Source organism: Oryctolagus cuniculus, chromosome 7 (assembly GCF_051225735.1).
Source record: "Oryctolagus cuniculus isolate XC-2025 breed Fujian yellow rabbit chromosome 7, ASM5122573v1, whole genome shotgun sequence".
NCBI lineage: Eukaryota > Metazoa > Chordata > Mammalia > Lagomorpha > Leporidae > Oryctolagus > Oryctolagus cuniculus.
This window is the reverse complement of record NC_142873.1, coordinates 101,733,258-101,749,244: the sequence shown is the minus strand read 5'-3', so window position 1 is coordinate 101,749,244 and position 15,987 is coordinate 101,733,258. Positions and strand designations below refer to the sequence as shown.

General features: G+C 37.0%; 1 long non-coding RNA gene across 2 annotated transcripts in view; it reads left to right on the top strand.

Moving 5' to 3' along the window:
- LOC127493604 (uncharacterized) overlaps nucleotides 1-15,987 on the top strand; it is a 248,366-nt gene that overhangs the window by 123,603 nt on the left and 108,776 nt on the right. The window contains exon 3 of one of the 2 annotated variants that reach the window (XR_011390663.2): nucleotides 11,174-11,206. The exons of the other annotated variant lie outside the window; for it this stretch is intronic. This is a non-coding gene — a long non-coding RNA (uncharacterized LOC127493604). The remainder of the gene's footprint in view (nucleotides 1-11,173; nucleotides 11,207-15,987) is intronic. 2 annotated transcript variants of the gene reach the window in all.

Here is a 15,987-nt window from a genome sequence, read left to right as displayed (position 1 = left end):
ATTTCTGAGTTGATTCCCATTCAGGGCATCACAGTTTTTTTTCCCTGTCCTCTTAAGTCTGAGTCCAGCAGTGACTAATCTCTCAACATTAGCCATTTCGAAACATAGTGGCATCCTTTGTTTATATATGAGCTATAAATTTGCAGAAAATCAGTAAAAATATTTAAGTAAAGTTTATTAAAATAACTTGCTTTATGTTTCTCATACTTTTACAGTTCAAAGTAGACTAAAGAAATGTAGGTTATTTTTATAACCAAGTGCATTCATCTGTGAAACCAGTAGATGTCAGCATTGGGCTGTTCTTGACCATGTAGTCTATAGCCATATTATTTTGAAAAGACTATAAATATTCAGTACAAAATATACTGAGATGTAAAATAGCAGGTGCAGCAAATCTGTGGTGAGGATACATTTAATGGGTGAAGGATTCAATATTCCATCTACCCAGCAAACAACTGTATATAAAAACCCCATCTGTAGCTTTTTTATCCATGTCCATTTGTAAAAATCAATTTATTTCAAAGTATCAGTATTCTATTTTGTAGAAGATAGCTTTATACAATTAAGTGACAAAATAGACTAAAGCCATTTACAGAAATGTAAATATTTGAGTGATTCAGGTTACATCTGCTTAAATCAGAAAAGGACACTGAAGGAATTTTTTAAAAATTTCATTAGGTATCATTTCAATCTTAAAGTTTTTTGTAAAACATTTTTTGAGTCACTTTTCAGCATTGAGATTCTAGCTCTTTTGGAGTATATTAAGACCACTTCTGGCAATATGTACCTTGATGAAACCAAGTAGATGGTTGATCAACATTAAGTAGAAGATAATATGTATAATTCATACTTCAACTGGATTATAAATTTGACATAAGTATTTTATATTCTTGGCATGTAGAACACAAATTTCCTGGGATAATGCTCATTTCGTGGTTGAGGTAAGTAGATCTGGCCTTGTGTCAAACAGAAATTTATTAAGAAGTCAAAATAGCCTTGTTTCCTTGAGTACAATCTTACTCATCCAGCCTTTGTCAATCATTACATGTGAATATACAGTAGAAAAGGAATGGAAGCTGAATAAAAAGCTATAGAAATCATTTGACAAAATCTTCATAAGGAAATCCAAGACCAAAGAGGCAAAGAGACTTGCGTAAGGTTGAGGGCATGCGCTTTCTTTCAGTATTCTAGTTCATTTTAAAAGCAAAATCTATCCAAAATATGTGAAAATGCTATTGTATATTCCAAGATGACTTAAAAATTATCCTTGCTTTCAAGGATCTTGGAAAGAAGGATAACCTAGGAAACAAATGTTAACAGAACATCACAGTACATTTTAGCAAATTTAATGTCTAAGGTATGCTCAGAGTGCTGACAAGAGACACTTGCTTAGCTTAGTTAGGAAGAATCATCATGGTTTTCAGAAAATGGGCTATTTCTTGCTTGAAAAGTCATCCAGAACCTGTTACCAAACTAAGGAATAGAAAACATCATCATTTGATGGGGCTACAAATGGGGTCTGAAACTTGCTTGATGATGAAGTAAATGAGGTCTGAAGCTGACTTGACTGCTCCACTATATTTTGGTGTTAAAAGAGCAATCTGGTTCAATATTTCCCAAATGATGGTAAAATATATGTATTAAAATCATCTCGGGGCCGGTGTTGTGGTGCAGTAGGTTAATCCTCTGTCTGCGGTGCCGGCACCCCATATGGGTGCTGGTTCTTGTCCTGGCTGTTCCTCTTTTGATCCAGCTCTCTGCTATGGCCTGGGAAAACAGTAGAGTATGGCCCAAGTACTTGGGCCCCTGCACTTGTGTGGAAAACCTGGAAGAAGCAGCTCCTGGCTCTTGGCTTCAGATCAGCCCAGCTCTGGCCGTTGCAGCCATTTGGGGAGTGAACCAGCAAATAGAAAACCTTTCTCTGTGTCTCTCCCTCTCACTGTCTGTAATGCTAACTCTAAAATAAATAAATAAATAAATCTTTAAAAAATATCATCTTAAAAGTTAGGATTCAGAAGATTAGGTGACTTTTAAGAGAGAAAAACAAAAATAAAGATAATAGCAATTATGAAGCCCAGCCAAGAGAAGGAACCACGAGTGTAACCTCCACTGAACTACCAGCAATGGCTCATTTGAAACCAATAGCATTAAATTTGCCAGTATCAGCAATGTAATATTTGGTCCTGAAAGAGAACCAAGTTTGATAGTTCATGAAATCCATAACCATCTCATTTATATTCTATTTTCATCCACAAAACGGTTATGTCACTATGGGCAGTGACTACATCCAAAGTGGTTGGATATTGGTAATATATGTAACTACTCATATCAATATGTTAAAAATGACATTCAAAATGTGGTCTACTTAAAAATAGCTTGAGTTTCAATGGTCATACAATACACTGCTCTCTGAAAATGATGGTTTAGCAAGTCTTCTGCTGCTTTTTTCTGAATGATGGGAAAGAACACCCCTTTTATAGGCATCATATATATTTCCAACCATCTTTTTCCATCTCTTTGGTACACTGCAGGGAAATACATTAGGTCATAACTCAGTACTAGAAGAAAATTCTGATGATGAACCTAGCTTGTTCAAAGCCTCTTTGGCATTAATCTGCCATATGCAATCACTGTGTGTGAGATTGAAGATCATATTTCAGTTCTGTGTACCAGAACACAAAACCATCTCATACAATTCATCCAAATCATTGGAGAGATATTCCTCTCCAGACAACAAGTGCAGCACTAGGAACATGGACAGATTCCAGGGAAGACAATTACCCAGCTTATCAGTTCGTAGTGTCAGGATCAATGACAAACATTATTATACATTCCCCTGTATTTCTGTGAATTAGAATTATTCATGCCAGTGGAAAGAAGAAGATGTACTTTAATACCTGAGCAGCTTTTCATTTGGATTAAGTAACATTCTAAGTAACACTTTTGGTGTGAATTCAACACTCCCTGTTTCTGTATGCTGAGGAAGAAAGGGGGTTGAGTGTAGGGGTGGGGACATGTTGTAAGGGTATACTCCCTTAGAGGTTGGGCACAGCAGTCCTCGTTCTACATTTGTATAATTATTTTTAGAAACAAAAGTCAAGTTTGCATCTGTATGACTTGATCTTAAGTGTATTTATTTTTTGTTCAGATTAATTTATACATCTTGAACATTTAAAGCATAGGTTTTATTTATTAATATCATTTATCCTCTTCCAAGGTGAAGTATATTAACATGATCATCAATTCTTTTTCATTACTCTTCATACTATTTAATCAATCAGTTGCCTTTGCCTATATTCCTTTCTGAAAGATAGATAAGGCATTTTCTTTTGTGTTGGAGACCTAAGAAATGAGGATGATATTGAAGGAAATGTTTTTGTGTTTCCCTGTAAGTATCCTAGAAATCAAATTTTTCCTTGCTTGGGGCTAGGAATTTTTGTCTCAATTGCTATACTTTGATTCTGCACTAAATGCTGTCTCATTAATGGATATTGATTATGTAGTTGATTAAAATGATTAGCTGCAGTGGAACACAGTTACAGAAGACGGATATAGATTTAGGGCTCAGATAATTTTGCCATTCAAAGAAACAAATATGCCAGGATCGTGTTGTCATGCTACCATTCTGTCACCTCTAGGTTCAGACTGTTTGTTTTGGCCCATGTACTAAGCAATCACTGAAAATTTTAGTGTATTTTTGCTGTTACCAGCTGGGAAATGTATGTGTGTGTGTGTGTGTCTATGTGTATGTGTAAATGCATGTGCATTCATGTTTTTCCAGGTTTCATTTGAAATGTGTTCATCATAAAAATGAGAGTTATTTGCATACCTTTTAATTCAGGATTGGTTTTCTGACTTGATTTTGCCTGCAAACTGCCTGTCAGTGTTTCAAAACCACCACCAACTGATAGATTTCTATACAGCTGCCTGGGCTGCTGTAGTAATAAAATGCGAATGTGTTTTCCCAATATCTGAAGACTTCTGCTTGGGATTATAAGCAGAAAGCACAACATATTCTGTAAATGTTGTTCTGAAATTATGAAATTTAGAATAATCTATCATTCTAGGACTGCTTTAGCTTTATTGGTTCTAACAAGTAGATATCCTCCCATTAAAATCCTTTCTCTCTCTTTCTTTCTAGCTCATTATAACAGAAATCAGGAGATCTGGCTCTCAAAGACAGCCTAGTAATAAGCAGCAAATGGTTGTTCTCAAAGAAATGAGGTACAATCCTGTATGGGTGAAATGCTTAAGAAAATAAAAAGCTCATTTTAGTATCTTTCCTTGGATATACTTTTAGAATTTACAGTGAATTAGAAATTATTTTCTGTTACTTCAGTGAGACAGGTTATGTTTCCACCAAGTAGGAATCTTACAGATTATTTTTGTATCATATTAATCTCAATGGAAGATAATTATTCTCTGAAAAAATATTTGTAGTCTACATAAAATCAATGTAATCATACCCATTTTAAAATTATTTTCCTGAAATATACAGATTTTATTTCATTTTTTAAATTAAAAATTAACAACTATTGGTTGTCTAAATAGAAGAGAGTGATTAATGTTTAGCGCTACAAGCTCAACATGTGGACTCCATCTCAAGCCTAAAGGCAGCCTTGTGTGGGGAGTGTTCTTAGACCCCAGGTAGTGAACAAGCTAGAGGCCCAACTGTCACTGCTGGAAAAATACCGTGTTTTCCAGAGTAAGTCATTTGTGGTCCTTAGATTGCCAGAAACACACCATGCCAATTGGCACACAGAGTACTTCAGCACGAAGAAGTAAGGGAAGAGCACTAACAACCCACCAGGAACAAAAGGGGAAGGATCTTATTAAATGTAACATACAGATTTTAGAGACTATAATTGGGGAACCCAGTTAATGAGGTGTTCATTAACAACCATAATGAGAGGCAACTGATACTACTTCAGTTCAGCTCACTATAGCCCTTTGAGGATCCACACAACTTAGTATCTTATACACAGGAAAATTTGCATCAGAATACAAGGTTAGAGTAAACATAGCCAAATGCACTCTTAAACACATTTCCTGAATCTGTTTTATTTACCATAAAATCCACATACTCAGACCATAGGACAGTATTCCATTTCTGTTTGCCCTCAAAATATTGTAGTCATCTGTATGTTTCTGCTTTAACCTTCCAGCTTCAAGCTTTATTCTGGGGAGGAGGCCCACAATACATTTGTCTTCTTGGGAGTAAAATGTTAATAGAATCCTAGATTCCTCCTCTCTATGAATAATACTAATGATATTACCATTTTAACATGAAATTTTATTATTCTGTCTATTCTGGTTTAAGTGAGTGTATGCATCAAATTTAAAGACCATAACCTCCAGGGAAATTTTTAAGTATGTGAGTGGTACTTCAAAAAGGTTTTGGGAAACAAAATTTAAAAATAAGTTTAGGGACTGGCATAGCAGCACAGCAGATTAAGCCTCTGCTGGCAATGCTGGCATCCCATATTTGAGGGCTAGTTCAACTTGCTACGCAGTTTCCTGCTAATACACCTGGTAAATCAGTGGATGATGGCCCAAGTAGGTGGGCCCTTACTACTCACCCATGTGGGAGACCCAGATGGAGTTTCTGGCTCCTGGCTTTGGCCAGATGGAAGATCTCTCTGTTGATCTAACTCTGTAGCACTGCCTTCAAAATAAATAAATAACACATCTTTTTTAAAAAGAAAAAGTTTAAAAGGAAATTTGTCTCCGTGCAAAAAATTTTGAAATCTATGCATATGAGGGTCTTTCTAAGAAAAACCATGCATGGATTTCAAAATGGTTTCTCACCAAAATAAACTTATCTCAAAACTTTTGAAGGTACCTTGTATAACTTAAAATAACTTAGTTCGTGCAAATGAAATCTACCAGGGTTATGGACACTCTACATCCATGGATTACTGCACTTGAAATGTAATTTTTTTTTTTAACTTTTAGATTAAAGAAACAGAATGAATAGCAGTGTTCTGGCTGAAAGGTCCAAGTACCTCCCTGTCTCCCTAGGCATAGAAAACAGCAAAGTAACCTCCCGACTATACTGTTCCTAAGGGAAAATGGCATCAGGTTCAATATTAGAATGAATTTTATTTGGTGAAATTCAAACTTTGTACAACTGCCACAGGTTTAGTATTTTTCTAGGCATAGGAATTGAGGAATGTTACAAAGTGTATATAAATCAAAGATTATGTAAAATCAGGGTCTTTTTCACAGAAGCTGCATGAGTAGGATGGCATAACTGAGGCTCTAGACACACTTCACCCAATGTTCGTTTAGATGATTAATTTTTGTTTCATGCTGTGGGCATGGATTTTTTGGTGTTATAATTTGGGTTCCTACAGAAGTAACCTTCTTCCTGAGACAAGGATTCAAGGGCAATCAGTTTCTCAGGAGTGATCCCAGGAAACACTCTTAGGAGAGGAAAAGGTAAAGAAAGAAAGCCAATACATGGCTTCATCATGCAGATTAATCATGCAGATTACCACTCTGGGCTCCTGTACCCTAGTTCAGATGGGCAACTCTGGAGACACTGAAATATTTCTCTGGGCTAGTCTCTCATTTTCCATCTCCTGTCAGTCATTGGTGTAAACTGCCTCTAAATGTCATTAATTTCCTACTATTTCTAGCCCACCCCAGCACTAGTAGAGCAGGCCTTGGTGGCCAGAGAAGCCCTCACATACAGTTGCAGTTGCTTACAGCTGGTGTTTAAAGGTGTGTACAGATGTGGTGAATGAAGGAACCATATGAGAGGACACTGACAGCATCTGCTACACTGGGTCAGGGAGATAGGGTTCAAAGATCTTAGTTTGGCTCTGGAATAAAATAATATTTTAAACTGAGGTAGAATCTTTATGATAGATTCTAAGGCAAACGAAGCAAAATTTCTTTGGAAATAGATTAGGAAGATGTCATTTAGAGATAGACATACAGTTTTTCAACATATCCAACTTCACCGTTGCGACAGAGCACAGTTTCAGCTGTTGGGTGTCAGGTGAAGTGGTTTGCTTGAATTTGGGAGTGATGTTATAAGAAAAAATGTCATATTTAAATGTTAAAATCACATATTTTTGCAAGGCTCATGAGACCTGAGGCTGGGGAAAAAAACAAAACTCTTGTTTTCACAATTAATTTAGGCTTGTGCTCCTTGAGTGGAATGGTGAGTAAGATTACCTATACTGTTTAACTCCTATCTCTCTCTTTCTCCAGGGGACTGAAGTTAATTATGTGCAACTTAAGTGTGCATATGATGTGACTCCATTTGTATATAAAGATCAAATTTAATAGAATCATCAGTGGGTCCACTCAGGGTATAATTGAAAAGGGTGGTATGCATAGGAAATGGAATAGATTCCAACCACCTTTCACAACAATCAATTAAAGCTCTTTTAATGATTGGCATGATAAGTTCAGGAACTAAACAGATGTAAAGAATTAGCTACCCAAAGTTAAACTTCAGACTCCAGTATTCAAGATAAAGCAGGAGGATTAGGAATTTAAACAATGCAGTTTTACAATAAAATGTGGAAGTAATCACAGATCTTAATTAAAATCTTATTTCCATAAACAGAGACTACAGAAAAGCAGACCAAGTATTGAAACATTTGGAATTGAGAAAATAAGGAGAGAAAAACAATGCAGTTACACTGATCCTCACGATCATGTCTCACTGGCACTGTTACTTAATTTTCTTTTTAAAGGCAGCGAGACACAAAATGAAATTTCCATCTGATGGTTCACTCCCCAATTGCCCACAAGAGTTAGGTAAGAGGTTAGGCATGAGTGAGAAGTTTGAATCAGAAGAGGAACCAGAACTTGAATCCAGACCCTGTGAAATGGGATGTGGGCATCCTGAGCAGCATCTCAACCACTGCAGCAAGTGCCCATCTGGCACTGTTACTTAGAAATGTGTTCTCAGTGGTTGTTATCCAGGAAGCAGACTTTTATCACATAACTTCCTCATAGCTTCTCCTGTCCTTCAACTTGTTTCTGTTATATCTTTTTTTTTTCCTGAGCTCCAGCAGGATTATGAGTAGAAATGAGTTGTCCAGATGTTTGTTATGCTTTTTGTTGTATCCTCAGTGCTTAGAGCTGTTCCTGACTAAAAGGGTGTGATTAATATATAACTCTTGAATGAATGAGTGGTAGTTGATGGATTAAGGTGATTTCCTTCCTGTTACCTAACCAAATGCCTTGGTTTTCAAGTCCTGAGAGCCTATATGAAATATCTTGAAACGTGTCCATAGCAAATGAAGTTCAGACTTACTTAACAGAATGGATTAATAGGATGAAGGGAAACCTAATAAAATTTTGATGGGAGATCATGGAGAAAAAGGCAGTAGTGAATTACAGGTTATTCTGTGGACCAAATTCAGCACCAATTCTCAGCCAGAGAGGGTACAGTCTTTCTGCAAGGGTATGACAAATACCTGAAGGCTTGCCTGATTCTCTAGATATACTTCAAGGCCTTTTGTCTCCATGCACCCACCTTTTGAACATATTTTCATTTCAATGTATATTACATTGTATTGTCATTATATTTTGTAGGCCTCCCTTTCCAGTTTTAGACTCCAAGTAAGTGCTGTAGATTCAAGTTTCGAAGGAAAGAGGGGAAAGATGCCTTCAGTTGCTATCTAGATTGCACCTGAATACTGTCCATTATGCACTATAGAAATACTTTCCCAAATAAATTCTCTTTTATCATGTGTTATGCCTTTGCACCTGTTGCTTCTGCTTGAAATGCCTTAGATCTGCTTGTCTGCTTGGCAGAATTTTGCTCATCTTTAAATCTCAGTAAACATACTATGTCTTTTATCAATCTTCTGACTAGAGAACTCTTTTCCTATATTCCTGCAGCACAGCACTTTCTACACTGAATTATAACACCATGGTTTGTGCCTCTTTGCCTGCAAGGCTGTTGATGGGAGTCCCTTCAACTCTGCCTTTGTAGTCTCCACCGTTTATGCCAGTTCTGCCATGACTCCAAGGCTTACCTGAAAACAATTGCCTAGAAAATGTGTGACCAATTAGTTACCTACGTCTTATAATAGTAGATCAGAAGGAGAAAGTGATTCTAGAACTCTGGAGTCTTAGCTCTTAGCTTGGGTTTAGAGAGTTAAAGATGTATGCTATGTCAAGATAGGCCTTCATTCTTCACTCAGAAACTCCTGCTCCTGCTAACTTCAATTCACCCTAATTACTCTGTGCTTCTTATCATAACTATCATTTTTCTTTTTCCTATGTCTCATCAGTGGAGATAAGGAGTGGATAAAACATGACATGTGAACATCTGGAATCCCATGAAGCTGAGATAATTAGTTTCATGTTTTGTGGTATTTTGGCTTATTCTCAGAAATATATAGTGGCTCTCACAATCTCTAACCCCACAGCTGTAAGGCCCTAAGGACAAAACTGGGGTGTTTCATTTTTGTATCTCTAGCACTTAGCAAGTTAGTTAGCTGAATGAGCATATACAATGATGTGATAACCTGGAGATTCCTTTAATCTCCTAAAACTAGAATTTGTGAACAACCCACGCTGAAGGATGATAAACCTTAACAGTTAGCATCAGTGTTCAGTTTCTGACCCAGCTAACATCTAGACAATAGGAAACATTAATTCCTTATATCCTCAGCCAATATTTGGATTTATGGCCAGAAAAGAAGTAATTTAGTTTCTTGAAGCTTTTACCTCACCTATAAAATAAGAACTATGGCTTCCTATCACTTAAATGGAAAGTTTTACTGATTCAAACCTAGTAGTTATCTCAAATTAGTCATGTATTATACTTTGCATTCTTAGAATGTTTTATTCTTTTTGAGACATGATCACCTACAATATATTATTTGATTCTTTGAGCAATACAGTGAAGAAATTATAAAGTTGACTGGTATGTTAAAAAAAGAAAAGTGCACAAGGACAATTTGTGATTGGTAATAATCTTACAATCTTAGTAACCATTCCATGAGGCCATTAAAATGAGGCCTCCTCATTTTTAATACACAGATAGAACATTCTGAATATGTCTTCAACTCTTAATGTGTGCCAGACTGTGCTCTGTGTGATGCATGTATTCAATCATAACATCATCACAACACTCTGAGATAGAGTATAGACTTAAATTTTGCCCAGATTATTAACTCCTCCCTGTCTGGTTCTTCATTACATACTTGCCATGGCCTCATTGTGGGAGAAGCATATTTCTCCATCCTTTGACCAGGTCATATCACCTACTTTGCCCAATTACATGTGGGTGGAATGGCTGCCATTCAAGCCCAAAACACAAGACTTAAGAAGCCTTGTATGTTTCTCTTCTTGTATCTCTGCCATTATCACAAGAGAAATTTGCTCTGCCTTGGTTGACCACAGACAGTGCATATCCACCTGGAATGAAGTAGATATGTTGAAAAGACATCTGCACTCCCACATTTTCTGCAGCTCTGTTCACAATAGCCAAAAGAAGCAGAATAATTTTTAAGGAAATTATGGTACATATAAACAACAGAATATTTTTCAGCCATTGGAGAGAATGAAATTTTGTCATTTTGCAACATCATGGATGGAACTGGAGGTCATTACGTTAAGTGAAGCAAGTTAAGCACAGAAAGACTAGTGCTACATGATCTCGCTCATATGTGGTATATAAAGCAGCTGATATCATAGAAGTTGAGAGTACAGTGGTGGTTACCAGAATATCTGGTACTAAGTTATAGTTAGATAGCAGTAAGAAGTTCTGGTGTCCTAGTACACAGGAGGATGACTGTGGATAATAATCATATATTGTCTATTTCTCTTAAACATGTCCAACAAGGAATTTGAATGTTTTTTTTTTGCCATAAAGACATGTGTAATATTTGAGGAAATAGCTATGTGCACTCTATACAATGTAAAGGAATATCATGTGGTACCCCATAAATATGTACAATTTTTATGTGATAGTCAGAAATAAAAGAAATAAAGAGAGCTTCTCTAACTGCTGAACTGGAAACAGAGTCCATGCTCTCCATCAAGACAAGACTGTCATATATCAGCTGAACTCTAGCCAATTTGCAGATCTGTGAGATTGATTGTTCTTCAAGCCATTAAATTTGAGAATGGTATGTTTGTGGTAATAGCTTACTGACAATAATAGGTAATATTATTTGTTATTCCTGTTTTACAGATCAAGAAACATGCAGAAGCACAGAAAGACTAGGTAATTTGTTTAGAGTTTCTCAGTAGAATATGTAGAAAAATACAGAATGTAGAACATTTGAACTCAGTCTGTCTTTGGAGTCATAATTTTTAATGCCATAGACTGCCTCTCAAATATTGTAATGTAATTAATTTGAAAACTAAACTTATTCAGCAATTCTGGTTGGGAAGAGAAGCAGAAAGGCAGTATGATATTGGAACATCTATAGAATTGTGGAGTCAGAGATTCTAGGTTTAAATTTCAACTTTACTTCTGCTTGGGTTTGACTGAATTACCTGGTGATGTTGAACATTAGTTTCCTGAGAAAAAATGGTAACTGTGTGGATAAGAACATGAGTATTAAATACTTAATTTAGTCAATCACATTCATTGAGCACCTCTTATGTTCTAGTTACTGTTCTAGGCACTCATAATACTGAAACTACTAAGATTCATGCAAGTAGCTTGCAGACTAGAAGCTGAAAGAGTCACAGTAAGATAAAAAAGATAGTAACTGTGCGGCACATGGCAGATAAGGTGCACAGAGAATGGTTTGCTCACCTGTGTTATCAATCAAGGTTCTTTAGAGAAGTAGAATCAACAGGACACTATATATTATTTGTAAAATAGGGAATTGACTCATGCAATTATGAGTGCTGTGAAGCCCCAAAATCTGCAGGTGGCAAGCAGGAGAGTCAACGGTGTAAGCTCCAGTCTGAGTTCAAGTCCAGTGTTCCAACTTTGAACAATTCAAACTGCAGATTTTTAAGGCAGAGAGCAAATTCTTCCTTACTCAGTCTGTTTGTTTTATTCAGTTCTTTCAACACTTTGGATGAAGCCCTATCACTCTGGGGAAGGCAATCTGTACTGCATAGTCTACCCATTCAAATGTTAATGTCATTGGAAAGCATGTTCAAAGACAGGAGAATAATGTTTAGCCAAATATTTTGGCATCCCATGGCCTAGACATCTTGGCACATAAAATTAATCATCACACCTTGATTTGAGAAGTGGTCCGGAAAGGCTTCCCAGAGGAGGTGGTACTTATACTGAGTCTTATAAAAAACAATATGCATGGTATATTAGCATAACATGCTAACTATGTGCTCATTAAATATTAGATTTCTGGTGCCAATGTTGTGGTATAGTGGGTTAAGCTGCTAACTGCAATGCCAACATCCTGTATCACCACTGGTTCATGTCTGCGCTACTCCCACTTCCGATCCATCTCCCTCTAATGGCCTGGGAAAGCAGCAAAGATTGCCCAAGTACTTGGGCCCCTGCCAACTACAGGGGAGACCTGGAAGAAGTTCTTGACTCTTGGCTTCAGCCTGGCCCAACCTTGGCTTTTGAGGTAATTTGGGGAGTGAACCGCATATGGAAGATCTCTCTCTGCCTTTCTCTGTAACTCTGCCTTTCAAATAAATAAATAAATCTTTCAAATAAATAAATAAATATTTGATTTATTTCTATCTACTTCGAAGGTCATAAGAACAAATATAACTATCTCTTAGTATCTGAAGGAAATTGGTTTCAGGATACCCAGAGGATACCAAAACCTGCAGACTCAAGTCCCTTCTATAGCATGACATAGTATTTGCATATAACCTATGCAATTCTCCTGTGTACTTTAAACCATCTCTAGATTACTCACAATCCCCAATGCAATATAAATTCTGTATAAATAGTTGTTATACTATATTGCTCAGGTAATAATGATAAGAAAAAAATGTCTGTATCTGATCAGAACACATGCAACCATTGTAGACCTAACTAATTTTCAGTTCATGGTTGTGGAACCCACAGATGTGGAGGGCTGATGGCACATTATTTCTTTTGGCCCAGCAAGAGTTTTTCAGGCCATAAAGCATGGGAGATTTTTTTCCCCTTTTGTGCTGAACTAAGAAATGCTGACTCTTTTGCTGATAGTGAGGGTCATGGATATGGTTCATTTGTAATTGCACAACATAATTCCACCCCTGAATAGAATACTTTCTGATGGTGTTCTAAAATCTCCAATTGCTTTTTACTTATGAGGTAGATTTACAGTGAGTTATGTGAAAAGGTAATTTGACCTGACAATACACACCACCCTAAACATTCACAGACACAGTTTTGTTTCTCCCTGGAGAAGCAGCTGTTAGAGTAGAGTGGTAATCGCTGTAACATGATCAGCATGGGGGAGATTGATCACACCTAGGAAAGTGACCTCTTGGAGAATCTTTGCAAAAGGCACACCTTTCCTGTTGATTGATTACACATCAGGGTGACCATCCCTGGATGGGAAAACTCAGTGTGGTCCTCACCTTCTGCTGGCACATGCACTTTTTTTTGTTAGTGTTCATGCAAGATTGATGTGCAGCAGCTGCAGGGTAGGGTCCCACATATTCATGCCATGAAACCTACCTAGTTTTGAAAGGATAAAGAGAAAAGGATTTATTATCCACAAATATATTTACAACAGGTTCAATACAAAATGGTGATTAACTTTTAATATGCCCACAGAGGGTGGTCTTCTTCCTGAGAAGGGGACTAAGATGTATTCACAGAAGAAATGGCATCTGCCTTCTAATCCTGACCCTGACACATCTCAGGATTAGGGTTGTAAGTGTAGTTCACACTTTTCAATTTTTATTTCAGATCATTACTCTTTCATTGCACAGAAAATCTCTGTTTACCAAGACTCATTCCATTCTTCACTCCAAATTGTGTCATCATCCAACTAGTTGGTTATTTCTCATCGTTCAGTCTGTTTCTTTACCCAGCTATGAATATATGAATATCTTCTGGGTACACAAGTACAACAAATCCATTTCAGTGTCTTTGTACCTTCACTTTCTCAACTTCAGGATCTTTATTTTATTAGCTCACTTTCTAGAGCATATCATCATTTGTTCACCAGCACCTTAAACTCTTTCAGTTCTGAAGCATTCATTTAAAAATTCTGTCTCTAACCCCGTATATCCATCTTTTCTCATCCTTTCTTTGTATCTCTCTCTCTGTCACTAGATTTTCCCCTCAAATTCTTAGGACCTCCAAATCCCTTATTCTTTTAGCACCACCCCCTCACCCCTGTCCAGGGACCTGGCCCAGTCAGTTCCCTCCTGTTGTCACTTCCTGCTTTAACTAGTCTAAATCCCATAGTCTATCAGCTGAAACATTTTTGTCTTCAAATTCCTTGTTCAGTTTTTGAGGGTTGGCCATCTCAAAAATCCTCAACTTCAGATCAGTGTGAGTTTTTGGCCTGTTTTATATCCTGGAGACTGACCATTACTTTAAAAAAATCGCACAATTTTGAAAATTAATACCATCTGATTCCCATTAATGCCACTTGACTTCATAATCACTATCCTCAAATGGATATTCCTCCTAACTGTTCTTCAATTCTGATAATCAACTTTTTCAAAATTTCTCCACTCTCATCAAACCTCCATACTTCTTGCCTCCCTGCTTCTTGGCATATAGCTTTGGCTCTGACTTTATAAAGAAAGGGGCTGGTGTTACCAAATAGTGGATTAAGCTCTGACATTGGCATCCCATATTGGAGTGCCAATTCATGTCTCGGCTGCTCCATTTCCCACCTTGCTCCCTGCTAATGCATCTGGTTAAATCAGCAGAAAATGTCCCAAATACTTGGGCACTTGCCACCAACATGGGAGATTCAGATGGCGTTCTGGAATCCTGGTTTTTGCACCAGCCCAAACCATTCAGGCCATTTGAGGAGTGGACCAGCAGATTGAAGATCTCTCTATATATATATCTATAATTTTGCTTTTCTAATAAATAAAGCAGTTCTAAAAAAAAAAGAGGAAAATTCCCAAGATCAAAATTTCTTCAGAGTCCTGCCACTGATAACTAGTTTTTCCTTGTTGCTAAATCTCTTTGTGAGAGTGGAGCTGCAAATCTTGTTTTAAAGCCAGTACTCCATGGTTTCCTTAGCCTTCCCTAGCCTCATTGTTTGCTTCTCTGAAACATCCAAACTTACACCAGAAACGTGACTTCATCTTTGACTCTCCACTCTTTGTTTAGTTACCACCACTAAGATCTGTCGATAAAACCACCTAAATATTTCTCAAATTCATCTATTTTCCTTCATCCTATAGCTACTAGCTTACTGCAGTAGCTTTTTTATAACCACACGTTTGGCCTCCACTCACTTTAATCCAATCTATTTTCATGTCTCAGCCAGAATAGTTTTTTCAAAATGCCAAGATGATCTTGTCACTCCCTAATTAAAATCTTTCAGTGCTCTATATTGCCTTTAAAATAAAGTTCAAAGCCTGTAAGGAAGTTTGGAGGACTTCCATTCCCCTGTAAACTCACCTCTTCTGCTTTATTTCTCGCAGTTCCTCCCACTTCACCTTGAAAACTAAGCTGTAAATCAATTTGAGTTGCCACAAATTTGACACATCTGGTTTTACTTCTTGTTTATTGCACTTGTTGCCTTTATCTTTCTTTATACTGTTCACTACTCCACTTCCAATTTCACCTTAGACATTATCTCCTCTATGGACTTTGACCCTCCTTTCAAGACTAAATTAGGTTCCCTCTTTCTGTTGCACCTGCACTTTCTCCATGTTTGCTTTTGCCACACGGTATGGCGATTATTTACCAGTGCTCTCCTGCACTAGACAAGGAGTTCCTGAAGAGTAGAAATTATCTTTTTCACTGGGATATTCCCAGTGGCATAAAGTAAAGGCTCAATAAATATTTGTTGACAGAAGAAATTCAACTATCATGGTGACACATGTGGTGGTATTTCTGTTTATGGATCGTAGAGAGGCATAGGTGATTAGAACTAC